The sequence below is a fragment of the Lutra lutra genome, chromosome 2 (assembly GCF_902655055.1).
Source record: "Lutra lutra chromosome 2, mLutLut1.2, whole genome shotgun sequence".
Classification (NCBI taxonomy): domain Eukaryota; kingdom Metazoa; phylum Chordata; class Mammalia; order Carnivora; family Mustelidae; genus Lutra; species Lutra lutra.
The window spans coordinates 54287259-54301612 of record NC_062279.1 but is presented as its reverse complement, the minus strand read 5'-3'; the positions used below and the strand labels follow the sequence as shown (position 1 = coordinate 54301612).

Genomic DNA, 14354 nt, shown 5'->3' with positions numbered 1-14354 from the left:
ACAAGTAGGCAGAGAGGCAGGCAGAGAGAGATGAGGAAGCAGGCTCCCTGCTGAGCAGAGAGCCTGATGTGGGGCTCGATCCCAGGACCCTGGGATCATGACCTGAGCTGAAGGCAGAGGCTTTAACCCACTGAGCCACCCAGGTGCCCCCAATTCTAGGTTTTTTAATGTTTAAAAAAAATGAGTCAACTCATAGCATTCTCCTTTGATTAGGTAAAAAATTTACCATGTTTGTCGACTATTTTTATAGATCATTGCTTGTTCCAGCTTTTTTCCCCTCTTTCATATCTTCAGTTACCTTTGCTGTGTTAAAACAAAACAAAACAATAACAACAAAAAAAGAAAAAAACCAAAAAAACAAAACTTGCCACTCCTCCTGGTGCCCCCACCCACCCAGTACAGCTCTGGTTGCACAGGCAGGTTCAGACCTCCCGGCTCAGTCATGTTTCTCCAGCTGCCATCATGATCATCAACCGGCACCTTATCAGCCATGATGAGCTGTTCTCCACCTTCTACAAGATCTGGAAGATCGCAGAGGGGCTGTGCCTGAAGGTAGAGGAGAAGGTGATCAGTAGGACAGAGGATAACATTGATGACTTGCTCCTTGGTGGAAATGCCTCCACTGGGGGCCCCGAGGGCCAACATACCTAAAGCACAGTCATCATGGGTGTTGATATTGTCCTGAATCATCACTTGTAGGAAACCAGCTTTACCAAAAGAAGCCTGTAAGAACTGCGTCAAAGTTTACATGAAATTAGTCAAAAGCCAGCTTGAAGAACAGAGTCCAGAAAGAGTAAAACCTTTTATGACAGGGGCTGAGAAACAAAGCAAGTACATCCTTGCAATTTTAAAAAACTACCAGTTCATTATTGGTGAAAACATGAATTCAAATGACATCGTTGCTCTGCTGGACTCCTGTGAAGATCATGTGAACCCATATGTGATTTCCTAATCATAAGAAGGCCTTTTCTGTAGCCAGAGTCTCTAAATTTGCTAATAATAATAAATGAAATAATCATAGGACTTGTGGGTACAAAAGCGAGATTGGCCAGATCTTGGAAAGAAGAGAATAGACCCAAAATAAACAACTGATATTAAAGACTCATGATCAAAAATAATTTCAGGGTGATGCTATAAGCCATTGGACAAACTGAAGAATAAAATAATAAATAGACTCTCAGAACATAAATGTCCTGCTGACTTGGAATTATTCCATCAGGTTATGATAATTTTGGGAAAGGAGGAAGATAGAGAACAATGAGCACAAACCTGGGCCAGGTATATATTTAGAAGTAAAGGAAATTGGGAGCTATGGACAAAACAGTAGTATTTGCATTGTAAAACAACTAGACTCCTCTTTACTGTGTTGAAGGGTTTTTCCCAGGATGTTATTGATTATGGGCACCCTTGAAGTAAATAATGGTTACAAAGTTTTCCTCTATTATGGTCTTTGAGTTTCTTATTTGTGAGATGGCTCACTGTCTTTGAATCCTTACCAGGGAACGAAAAAACACATAGACAGGAAATCCTGAATCAAGTTAACTTACCAACAAGAGAAAAGGAAATTCCCAAAGACTTCTTTGGATAAGACTTCTATACTTTTACTTCCTTGCTAGAGAATGAAGAGGGACAGGAGTGCCCAGTAAAGCTTCCAAGTGATTCTGCGTTGGGCATGAAAGCCAAACTAGGCATGCAAGGAATTACAGTTAATATAGGATCTGGAGTTGGAATAAGCTAAACCATTGGAAAAAGTCTGCCGGCTCTTCCCTAAAGACTTTATAAGGACCACAACCGAAATAGGTGGAAGCCCCATCTGGTATAATCCAAATGTGAGGCAGCCAGCAGTAAAGCTGCCCAGGAGAGGACAGTGTTTTGGGAAAGAACATGGAGCCATCCATGATACTCAAGTCGCAAATAAGAAACAGTAACAACTGCAGTGGATACAGTTATAGGCTTGTAATTGTGTTTTCCAGGTTTTTAGCACATGTTTTGAGGAAGCACTGGATAAATTAATCATTTAGTTTTCTCCTTCTGCCTCATCCTCAGGTAAGTGGGATGTAGGGATGCAACTTGTACTACTGAACCCATAGGTAAAAGATGTTCCTATATCTGTTCCTTGGCTAAGAAATGAGTATTTGACCTAAGTCCATCAGTCTGATGTTCTTGACTACAATTTTGAGTCTTGAATATAGAGGGCTGCAGGAGCACAAAGGCTGTTTGTAATCATTCCCATGACTAAGAAAGATTACTAAGATTAAGTATCTGAGGTATGTATATACATATAGATAACACACATACACATAAATTCACATTCTTTCTTATTTATCATCTATCTATCTATCTATCTATCTAATCTGTATGTCCTCTTTTTGAAGTTCTTGGCACTGGTGATCTTTACCTCCTGTTGGAATAGACTTGCACATTTGTAGGATTTTCTGCTTCTTTCAGGGTAGTCCTTAAAAGTGGTTTTCAAAACCATTATACCTAAAAAGGTTGTTCACTCCATGGGATGGAAGTAAGACATAGATATACTTGTTTTAAAATATTGGTAAGTTTCCCTATCAGTTGGTTATCTATATAATATTAATTTTGAAAGTGTAAGATTAATAAATTATATAAAGTATAATACCGATAACTTGAATTATAAAATTACCACCAATTACAATGACTCTTTACTTTAGTTTTGGCTTATTGTCATTGCATGTGAGTAGTAAGCATGGAGTGTGTTGATATTTATAAACACAAAATTATTGGAATATTAAAAATAAATATCCTGACTTAAGAGATAATACTGCAAGAATAAATATTTTTATATTCTCCTTAAATATAAAGTCATAAATCCTTGACATTTTTGGATGCAAAATCAGAGCAGCTTAGAACATTTCTGATGCTAATTAAAGGATGGGCAAAATAAAACAATTTTTAAAAAGAAACTTGACTTTAATAAGTAATAGTTTACCAACGATGTTAATACTTTCTTTAGGTTTACAAAGAGAACAATATTTAGTTACTAAAACTGAAAATTTGACAAACCATAAAAATGAGAGAGTCAATAAACTAAATAAATGAAATTACCAAAAGATTTAGACTGTTACAGAATTTGGAAGTGATACTTTGTTTGAAATGAAACTGTTTGAAATGGCCACATCTACTTCTATAGACACAAGTAGAGAAATTATTAAGTGGTTCAATAATTTGAAAATATTGTGTGAAAAATAGAGTGAAAGTCTTTTAATTTGTTAACTTTTAATACTTGGTAAAAATGGTAAGCTGTATAGGATGAAAAAATATAATTTGTTGAAATAATGTAATATGCCATTTTAATAAACAATTCACATGATTTAGTTTCTTGTAAAAATAATAAATACATACACATAACAATTACAGATGGTATCTAATAATTATGAAAAACTTAACGTTATTTCTGTAAGTTCATCAGTGTCTGGATGTTCTGAGACACTTGAATGCAGAGTGCCCCTGGGCACAGTATTTGAATCTTTTGTCTGCGCACATGTCCTTGGTGATCTCATTCTGTTTCATGGATTCATTTATCATCTCATAGTTTGATAATTTGCAGCTGTTCCAGGACTCTTTCCCTGAATTCCACCTTTCTATACCCATCTATAATAGACACCACCACTTGTATAGCCCAGAGATATCTCATATTAACACATCCCAGCTGAGCTCTAATCCAGATTCTAGCACTTGAACTTCCACCACACACACACACACTCTGCCTCTCTATTTCTCTTTTCATTTTCAATTTATGGTGTCCCTGTCTTGGATTATTTTAGCGGTCTATAATTAATCTTTTCTATTTATTCTCTTTCTCCTTCCATCTATTTTCTTAGTAACAGCCATAATGGACCTGTTAAAATCCAAGCTGGCTTTATTAAAATACTGCTTATTACCAAGATGTCACTCACTGAGAATCACCCCTAATTGGCCAAAGTTACAGACGTGTGTTATCAGGCCCTGCAAAGTCTGGCTCCCTGTTTATTCCTCACAGACCTCAGATCCCACTACTCTCACTCACACACACCTGACATGCTCCTCCCTGAAGCCCTTGCTACCATGGGATTTTTGCTTCTGAGAGTGGTCTTTTCTACTCACACTATTTATATTATAGAACCCTTACCTCTCTATACTTTGCTTTCCTGTGTAATTTTTCCTCTGAACATTATCATCGTCTGATACATTATGTATTCTTTACATAGTTTTGTTTAGTTTCTGTCTTCTTTACTAGACTGTAAACTCCAGGATGGGACAGAGTTTGGCCTTTTGTTTAGTGCTATTCCCATACTTAGAATAATGTCAGGAACATGTTCAGGGCTGAACAAATATATACTAAATCAGGGAATGAACATTAGTTGTAAATAGACATAAAAATTCACCTTGAAGGATGTCCATGTCCTGACTCCTACATCCGTGCATGTACTACTTTATAAGACAAAAAGATTGTGTCGATATGATTAAGTTAAGGGTCTCGAGATGGAAAGATTATCCTGCATTACACAGGATATCCACTGTAATCATGAAGGTGTTCATAAGAGGAAAGCAGAGTTGTCAGTATTAGAGGAGATGTGACCACAGAATACAGGGTCAGAGTAAGAGAGAGATTAGAAGAACTTCATTGATGGTTTTGAAGATGGAGGGATGGATCAAAAAGCCTGGGAATGCTGATGACTTGGAAAGTCTGGAAAAGACAAAGGAAAGGACTCCCTCTAGAGTTCCAGAGGGAGCATGGTTCTGGATTTTAGCTCCAAGCAAACCCATTCCAGACTTAGGACCTCCAGAACAATAACATTAAAAAAAAAAAAAAAGTGATATTTTAAGTCACTAAATTTGTAGAATTTGTTTTGTAGCAATAGAAAGTTATTACAAGTACATTGCATAAATATCATTTTACTGTTGAAAGCCAGGAACTATGGATTTTCCTGCAAATTATGGCATTTAAAGTTGTTAATTTTATATAAATTTTATGTACATATAATTATGTACATTATAATTTATATAAATTTTATGTACATAAAATTTGTACATGTACAAAGAGTTTCCAGGTTTTCCTGACTCAGACAGTCACAAACAAATGTTTTATAAAAACTGTTCATTGTACATATAAAAATACCTAAGTAAGTTATCTTTCTACTTAGAAGTTATCCAGTTTAAGAAGAGAACACAGGTAGGGATGCCTGGACAGCTTTGGTGTGAGTATCTGACACTTGATATTGGCTCAGGTCATGATTTCAGGGTCATGGGATCAAACCCCAAGTGTCAGGCTCCCCACTTAGTAGGGAGTCTGCTTCTTTCCTTCTCCCTCTCCCTCTGCCCCTCCCACCCCCCTTCATGTGCATGCACTCTCTCTCTCTCTCTTTCAAATAAACACATCTTTAAAAAATAAAAGAAGAGGACACAGGTAATTTATATAAAGGTTAGCGATTCAAGACAGAGTTGTTGATTAGGAGATAACTTTTGTACCTTTATTTGAAAAGAGAACAACTCACTTAAACATAGTAATATTGAGTCAGGAGTAAGCAATGAAATAGCTCTGTGCCTTGGCTTTTTCTTCCGAAAAATGAAAATAAAAGTAATACCTTAAATACCTCTTTTGAGACCAAAAAGTCTCAGTAAGCACAATGTCTAGATAATTGACTTACTATAAATACTTAAAAAATTCTAATGTTTGCTATGACTTTTTTATTATGGAAGTTCATTATTTACATCCTTTCCTATTGAATATTAACAACATATAATATTTGAGTCTAAAATCAAACTCCATTAGAATGTTTTATCTTATTTTTCATTTGCTACATTTTTTCTTTGTGACCCTAGTTAATTTACAGAGGCATAAATTTATAAGTGTAAATATTCTTTTTTACTCATTAGTGAAGGTCACAGATGACATTTTAAAAAATTTAAATTTAAAACATTTTAAAAAATGTTTTACAATGCTTGATATTTACATGTGGTACAGTTCCACACATATAATAATTCCCAATTTTGGTATCACTAGAAAATTAATATTACTCTAATTACTTTATAGCACTTACACAATTAATGAACCTAACACTATTGAATATTTCAAAAAATATCTTGAATTTAATATTCATTGCACTATACAGATGGTCTCCAACTTACAATGGGTCACCTTACAATTTTTTGATTCTTCCAATTGTGCAAAAGCAATATCATTCAATAGAAACTTTACATTGAATTTTGGTCTTTCCCTGGGCTAGCAATATGTAGTATATCATTTTCATGTGATGCTGTCTTATGGCAGTGAGCAGCAACTCCTTCTCAACCATGTGATTTCAGGGGTAAACAACTGATACACTTACAACCATTCTGCACCCCTTTAACCATTCTGTTTTTCACTTTCAGTGCAGTATTCAGTAGATATTCAACACTTATCAAATAGTCTCTGTGGAAGATGATTTTTCCCAAATGCTGTCTAATCTAAGTGTTCTGGAAACATTTCAGATAGGCTTGGCTAAGTTATGGTGTTCTATTGGGTAGGTATATCAGTTACATTTCAATTCATGGTGTTTTTAACTTATGATGTATTTATTATTATGCAACCTCATCTGTAAGATTTATATGTAGTTAAAACTTCCAGAAGTCTAATAACAAATTTATTCTCTTAAATATTTTAACACTCAAAATTACATACATTATAACATAAAGGAAATGAAATAGTTCAGTTTATTTAAAGGATTAATTCTGTGAATAACCAACGATTTCCCATTTCCAGCTGGAAAGAAAAAAAAAAAAAGAAAAACAAAACCAAACTAAACTATATTACACTTTCATTCTTCTTTCCTTTCTTCTTCCTCCCTCCCTCACCACTTTACTCTCCTCTCTCCTTCCCTCTTTCCCACCCTCCATCCCTCCCCGCTTCACTCCTTACCTTAATTCCTTCCTTTCTTCTTGTTCACACAAAATATAATTTTGGCTTTGTACATTTATATTCTGAAGAGTACTACTGATTTAACAAAGAAACGATGACTGTGTTTTCTAACATGAAATACATGCTCTGGGATAACATAGAAAGGGGAGACAGAGCAACTGCTGCCACTCCCAGGACTAAGGGCAGTTGCCAGAATGTGGAAGACAGACGCAGAAAGCACAGGAAGCAGTAGGCACCTTCTCTAGTCACCACATGTAAAGAACTCTGGAGCATCCTCTGTTGGCAAGAAGCCACCTGGTGAAGAAGAGGTATTATTTGCAAGCTACTCATAAAGGCAACACAAAGAGTGAAATAAAAGTGCAACTTTAGAACTTGAGTCTATAGTTCAAAAACCATATCATGGTTTTCTATAATTTCAACCCAATAAAGTACTTGAAAATGTGAAAGCCTCAATACCCCTTTAAATATTTTTACATTTAACACTTTGATATGCATTCAATTGGATGAATAGAGAAAAAGTCTGTCATAAAGCCAAATGAAATATAACAACTCAGATATTTTATTAGAAATCTATCTGGACACAGGAAAAAATATGATAAGTCAGTTGATAAACTACTTCAAATGTCCTTCTAAAGGCTGAGGTAATCGGAAATAATCCTGAGAAAAGGAGCCCAATTACCTAAATACTAGCATGTTTAATTGGGCTGTTATCACATTTTCAGGACTCATATGGCAATTCCCTTCTTTTTATCCATACTTTTGTTTCCTCTGTAAAAATACCCAAGCAAACCAGGAATACATGTCTCATTTATCCAGTGCAGGAGACACTATTGGTGCTCTATCCCAGCTTCCTTTAGTGGGCTGGTGCACCCCTTCCCCACCAGCTAGCTACCCCTCCTCACCTAAACTGACATGATGATAGGATGCTACTGGTATCCAGCTATATTCTTCTCTTGAGAATTGTCCCTGAATCAACTTGAATAAGCATCTGAGGATGGATGGTTTTAAAATCTTTTTCTTCCTTCTTTCCAACACTTGCTCACCTAAGTAGCCTATAGCCTATGGCTGATTGATACTGAGCTGCTGAGCTGGATGAACAAAAGGCCAATCCTCCAGCCTCAACATGAAATGTACTCAGCAATAAAACACATGTTCTAGAAATACCTGTGTGGATGAGCTCACGTTGCATTCTAAAAAACCTCATTCTTCCTTAGAACTGTCTCCTTCCCTATCTTTTTTCCTCTTCTTCCTAAAAATTTTCTGTCAGAGCATGATCATTCTAAAACCCTTGAAGCTGATTCCCCATCACAGGATATAATTCTAGGGAACATGATTAAGGTGTTAGGAATCCAGAAATCCACCAGAAGAATTTCCAATCAAAGTTCTTCCTTATTTTGAGGAGTGAGTGACAACCTGCATAGTCCAGAAGTTTCTGTTACTCCTCTGGGACCATTTATCTTCCAGTTATCATCAGAAGTTTAGAAGTTTAGGCTTTGCAATAAATAGCTTGATGAAGTGTCCATGAAAACTGTAATTTCAGTGTCTGTTACCTCTGAAGGGCTTGCCCTTCTGAGCTTTCTAGTTATATAACCAAGGCTCTCACCCTAAATGAGACATTGCCAAAAGCTAGCAGATTGACTAAAATGTTTTGAACAAGAATGTTAAGGGATCAGCTAATTAAACCACTGTTACTATTTAGACAAGAAATAAATCAAATATGCTAATTAGAAAATAATAAAAGATAAGAACCCCTAACCACTGAAAACACACATACAGAATGTCTAGTTAGAGAAGAAGAAAGCAACATTTCTGAGAACAAATTACTGCACCTGAGATGCAGGTGTTAAGCTAAGCAGAAATAGAATTATTTTATTTCATTTTATTATTATTTTATTTTTTGTTTTGTTTTACTTTATTTTATTTTTTAGGAACAGAATTTTAAAAGGATGCCTGTCATCTTGAATTGATGGTAGAAGGCTAATCATTTTATAGCTGACTCAAAGAACATTAGCCATCTGAGCTGGACTTTAATTGAGGCAGAAAATAATCTGTATGCATATTTTCAGATAGATGGTTTTGGATGTATTTTAAGTCTCTGCATGAGTACCCCTGATAAAAGGATTCCAAAGAATGACTGCAATTATGAGCTTCCATACCAATTAAGAGGTAATCCACAGAAGAAGAGCTCTGATCTAAAAACAATGAAGAGTTAGAGTCAAAAGTTCAAAAATTCAGTTCCAGAAACAATTGTCAGGCCCAAACCTCTTGCATTTTCAATCATGCCAACTGAAACTCATGTTGACCTAGCTATATGCATTTAATGCAAGATCTGTAAATATGGTACAAAATAGCTGAGAAAATCCAAGAATGAATCTGAAAAATTGTGAATAAAGACATCTGGTGGACACCCAAAATAGCCGTCAACCCATTAAGTAGTAATGGGTTGCCTAAATTTTCAGCATAGTCATTTTCTTTCTTTCTTTCTTTCTTTCTTTCTTTCTTTCTTTCTTTCTTTCTTTCTTTCTTTCTTTCTTTCTCTTTCTTTCTTTCTTTCTTTCTTTCTTTCTTTCTTTCTTTTTTTCTTTTAAGATTTTATTTCTAAGTAACCTCTATACCCAAGGAGGGGCTCAAACTCACAATCCTGAGATAAACAGTCACATACTCTATGGACTGAGCCAACCAGGTGCCCCTCCTTTTAGATAGAGAAGAGAACAAAAAGAAAGGTCTGAATACTGGTGCTTTGTATTTTACTCCTAGATAGACAAAAACTGTAGAAACAGCTAAATATTTATGGCTGAAAGTCTCTAAAGAGCTTAGCTTTACAGTCTCTGAAAGCAAAATATCAGAAAGAAGAAGTAGGAATCATATAGGGCATGAAAATCTGTGGAGTATTACATCCAACTGGATGCAGTTCAGTAGTTGAATAGATGTAAATCATAGTCGAAGATACCCAGATAAAAGTAACAGGAGGCTGTATTGAACTATATTGCTTAGTCTTATGTTGACTACAGAATGGATACTCAATAGATTTTCATTAACAACATACCTATTAAGGATATTTACAACACAAATAAAAAAAATTGTGGGGGAACGTACTTTCCCTTGAGTTATTTAGAAGATTTGGGAAAGATGGTCTTCCCTGTCCTGATAGTGCAATTAACTTTCATATTTGTACAAAATCAATTATTATATATGAAGCCCTTATAATTGATCTAAAGAGAAAACAGCTTAAACATTATTTGTACATGTCTATCTCTAAGGGGTGTATGTGTGAAGAAAGGAGAAATATATTTACTGAACAAGGAAAGATAGATTAGTCTTCCATATTTCATATTACTGATTTGTAAAGCATTTAAAGATACAGAAAAATAAATTTTATCAATTTTTTTAAAAGATTTTATTTATTTATTTGACAGAGAGAGATCACAAGTAGACAGAGAGGCAGGCAGAGAGACGGAGGGAAGCAGGCTCTCTGCTGAGCAGAGAGCCCGATGCGGGACTCGATCCCAGGACCCCGAGATCATGACCTGAGCCGAAGGCAGCGGCTTAAACCACTGAGCCACCCAGGTGCCCCAAATTTTATCAATTTTTATTTGTTAAAAAGTTTTCCTTTTTTTTTAGATGGGAGGGGAGCAGAAAGGGAGATTAGAGGGGGAATCTTAAGCAGGCTCCATGAGAGCCCAACTTGAGGGTCAGTCTCATGACCCTGAGATCATGATCTGAGCTGAAGTCAAGAGTTGGATGCTTAACTTACTGAGCCACCCAAGGATCCCCATAAAATTACATAAATTTTCAAATACAAAGGGAACTATTCAAATATATGTTAGAAAAATAGTCTTTCTAATAAGCAGGTGTAACAAGAAAATAATGACATCCTATACAAACCCACTAATTCATATATTTAACTGTGAAACCTACTGATGGTAGATGATCATCACAATATTTAGAAACAAACCACACACTTCTAAGCAACCACATGGTTCAAAAACAAAACACAAAAGGGTATCAGAAAAGATTTTGAACTGGGTGAAATTGAATTAAAAAACAAACCCACAAATTTATAAGTTTTATGAAATGCGCCTAAATTAATGTTTAGTGGAAAATAGATTGTGTCAATATCCTATATTTAAAAAAAAAGCAAACGAAGAACAAGCTAAGCATAAACCAAGCTGAAGAAAGAAGATAATTAAGAAGAAAACATAACTCAATGAAATAGAAGACAGAAAACATAGAAAAATCAATGAAATTAGAAGTTGGCAATTTAAACAGATTAACAAAAATGACAAACTTTAGCCAAATGATCAGAATAAGAGAGAAAAGATGGATGTAGACTCATTCAGATAGACTGGAGGATAAATTAATTAATCCTTACATGAATGTTCAATTACTTTTCCAACAATATGCCCAGATACTTCTAGGGGACATAGACATGTCTTTTCTACAATTTTTGTTTGGACAACTGGCTAGCTATGTGCATGGAAAAAAAAAAAAAAAAAAAAGAACTGATACTCTTACCTCATGCCATCTGACAACTAATTCAAAATGAGATTGTAGAAATAAATGTAAGAAAATACATCTATTTTTAACTTCTAAGAGAAAACAGGGGAGAAATTCTGTGTGGCCTTCATTTGGGCAAATGGTTTTAGATATGAAGTCAGAAACATGTTTCACAGAAGGAAAAAAAATAGGGTTCATCAAAATGAAAAGGTATATGTTTTTAAAAGAAACCATTAAAGAGAAAACACAGACTGCAAGAAAGTGTGCTATCATGCATCTCTAAAAGAATGCATTCAAAATATACGAAGAATTCTTAAGACTCGTTAATAAGAAGAGAAAAATCCAACAACAGCAACAAAAAACTAGAAAAAGACATTTTTACAATATATTGAAGAAAGCATATGGATGACTCACAGGAAATTGAAAAGGTTCTTAGCATTGTTATTCATTAGGGGAATGCAGATGAAAACCACAAAGAAATATCACTCAATCCACTAGAAATGCAGTAATAAAAAAGAAAATATTTAGTGTGGTTAAAGATGTGAAGTACTGGAATTACCCCACTTACTTGTGGGAATGGAATGTGTTACAGACACTTAGGGAAATTAGTGTGAAAATTTTCTTAAAAGTTACACATAAATTTACCATAGGGATTAAGAAAAATAAAAACGTTCACACAAAGACATGTACTTGAAATTCTTGGAGGAATTATAATACTAGCCCAAACCTGGAAGCAATGTATTGTTTATGAACCAGTGAATGATAACCAAAATATGGTACATCTGTACAGTGGAATGCATTTGAGAGCTTTTTGAGGAAATGGGAGGAATATTCTAAAACCGTATTGTACTCATAATTGCACAACTCCATAAACTTAACAAAAATAAAATATATGTAGACCTACAATGAGGGTATTTTATGATATGTAAGTTTGACTTGATAAGTTAAAATTTATTTTTTAATCTATTTTTTATTTTTTTTTTAAAAAGATTTTATTTATTTTACAGGTAGACACAGTGAGAGGAAACACAAGCAGGGAGAGTGGGAGATGGAGATGCAGGTTTCTCACTAAGCAGAGCAGGGAGCCAAGTGCATGTAGGGCTTGATCCCAGGACCCTGGGATCATGACCTGAGCTGAAGGCAGCCGCTTAATGACTGAGCCACCCAGGTGCCCCAAAAAGTTAAATTTTAAAATACTTTAATAAAATAAATATTTCACTATTGCCAGGGAATACTGAAATAGGGTATCTGGTATAGATTTAGGATGCTAGTTCTCGGTTGGTTTTTACATTTTTTTTTAATGGTCTGGCTCTGTCTTTTCAAGCACATCCCCCTTGTTTACAATATAATGCTAATGGAGACAAGGGGGTGATTTTTATTGTTGTTGTTGTTGTTAATGGCAAGTACTTTGGCAGTATTATTTTGTTAGTCCTTGGTGGACAGAAATGCAGCAATAGTTGCTTGTTAGAAGACACTTTCAAGAACTGATGAGTAAGTTCCAAATGTTCCCAGTATTGGTCTAATTATTTTTCTGGAAATTGTCCCAGTATATTAGATTTAAAAATTCAATTTTAAATGTTCATTTCTTAAGTCATTTGATTTCTCTTCAGGGTAGCTGAAGTTTGGATATTGCCCTCATACATCATTTAAATAGGAAGAAGCAGATGAATTATCAACTCCTTTGTTTGTTTAATATGGAATGCTTCATGAATTTGTGTGTCATTCTTACAAATGAGCCATGCTCATCTTCTCAATATTCTTCCAGTTTTAGCCATGTGTTGCTGAAGTGAACCTCAACCATCAACTTTTGAGATTACATCTTTAATGCTTTGAGTAAATCAATTTACAGTGTTGATTTTAATTTACCGTTGCCGATTTAAAAGGGAAAATGAAATACTTGGAAAATATTTCAAAATAAAATACTTTTATGAAAATTCTTTTCCAATAATATTTAACTTTCCAGGTTTTGAAATTTCCAACTTAAGTTAACCAATTTTTAAAGATACCAAAAAATTAATTTAATTAACAAAGTTTTGAATTCATTAACTTACTGAGTCTTGATGGAAATATATAAATACATATGTATTAATATGCAATATTAGTATTATAACATATATATAATTAACTGCCTACAATGTTTAGTTGATATCTGAGATATAGAAAAGAGAAAGGAAGTAAATAATTAATGAGTGTAGAAATAGACTATGCCATCATTTAATGCACTAGGATTTTTTTTTTTTAAATATCAGTTTGAAATCTTAAGGAATAATCCTTAATGAAATACTAAATAAGAAAAATCCTCATATTAACTCACAACTATTATTGGTTGGATTTAAAACACTTTGAAGAGTGATATTTAAAAAAATAAGCATATTTGGTGACTCCTTATTTAAATATATTGAAGCAAGGATGAAAAAAGTTACTCTTTAAATAAAGCTTGAATTTTTTCACACTATGTTCATAATATAAGGCTTTATTTAGTAATAGTATTTGAAGATTTAGAAAGCTGTAATAAAGGAATTAATGATAACTCAGGCTAGTTCTAAATAGAGCAATATCCTGTTAAATGTAAAAGCTCTGTTCAGATCAGTAGGATTTATAACCTGTTTCACGTAGCAACACCAACAACAAATTAGCCTCTTATGAGAATCCAACATCTTACTTTGTTGTTACTTATCTTTCTCCATTTACTTCCAAATAATAAACATCCTATGACAATTTCTGGAAAATGATTTCTGATTCAGATATGAAAAATTGTAATTAATTACTCCATTGATTTTATTTTGGTTTTTATAAATATTTAGAGATTTAGTTTTGATTTAAGAAATTTTATAAATTTGTAGAGATTCCCTAATTTTAGGTAGAGAAGAATAAAAGGAAAAACTCAAGTTTTAGTCAATGTCTTTTGGCCTTTGCCTATGTTCTATTATAAATATAGCATATCTGAATA

The 14354-nt window shown here is 34.2% G+C and overlaps 1 non-coding gene and 1 pseudogene across 1 annotated transcript; one reads left to right on the top strand and one right to left on the bottom strand.

Moving 5' to 3' along the window:
- Positions 1 to 462: 462 nt before the first annotated feature.
- LOC125094056 (translationally-controlled tumor protein-like) lies at positions 463 to 952 on the top strand (annotated as a pseudogene).
- A 12140-nt stretch (positions 953 to 13092) lies between these two features.
- On the bottom strand, positions 13093 to 13196 carry LOC125094580 (U6 spliceosomal RNA). The gene has a single exon (XR_007125593.1). It is a non-coding gene; the product is annotated as a U6 spliceosomal RNA (small nuclear RNA).
- Between the last annotated feature and the right edge of the window lie 1158 nt (positions 13197 to 14354).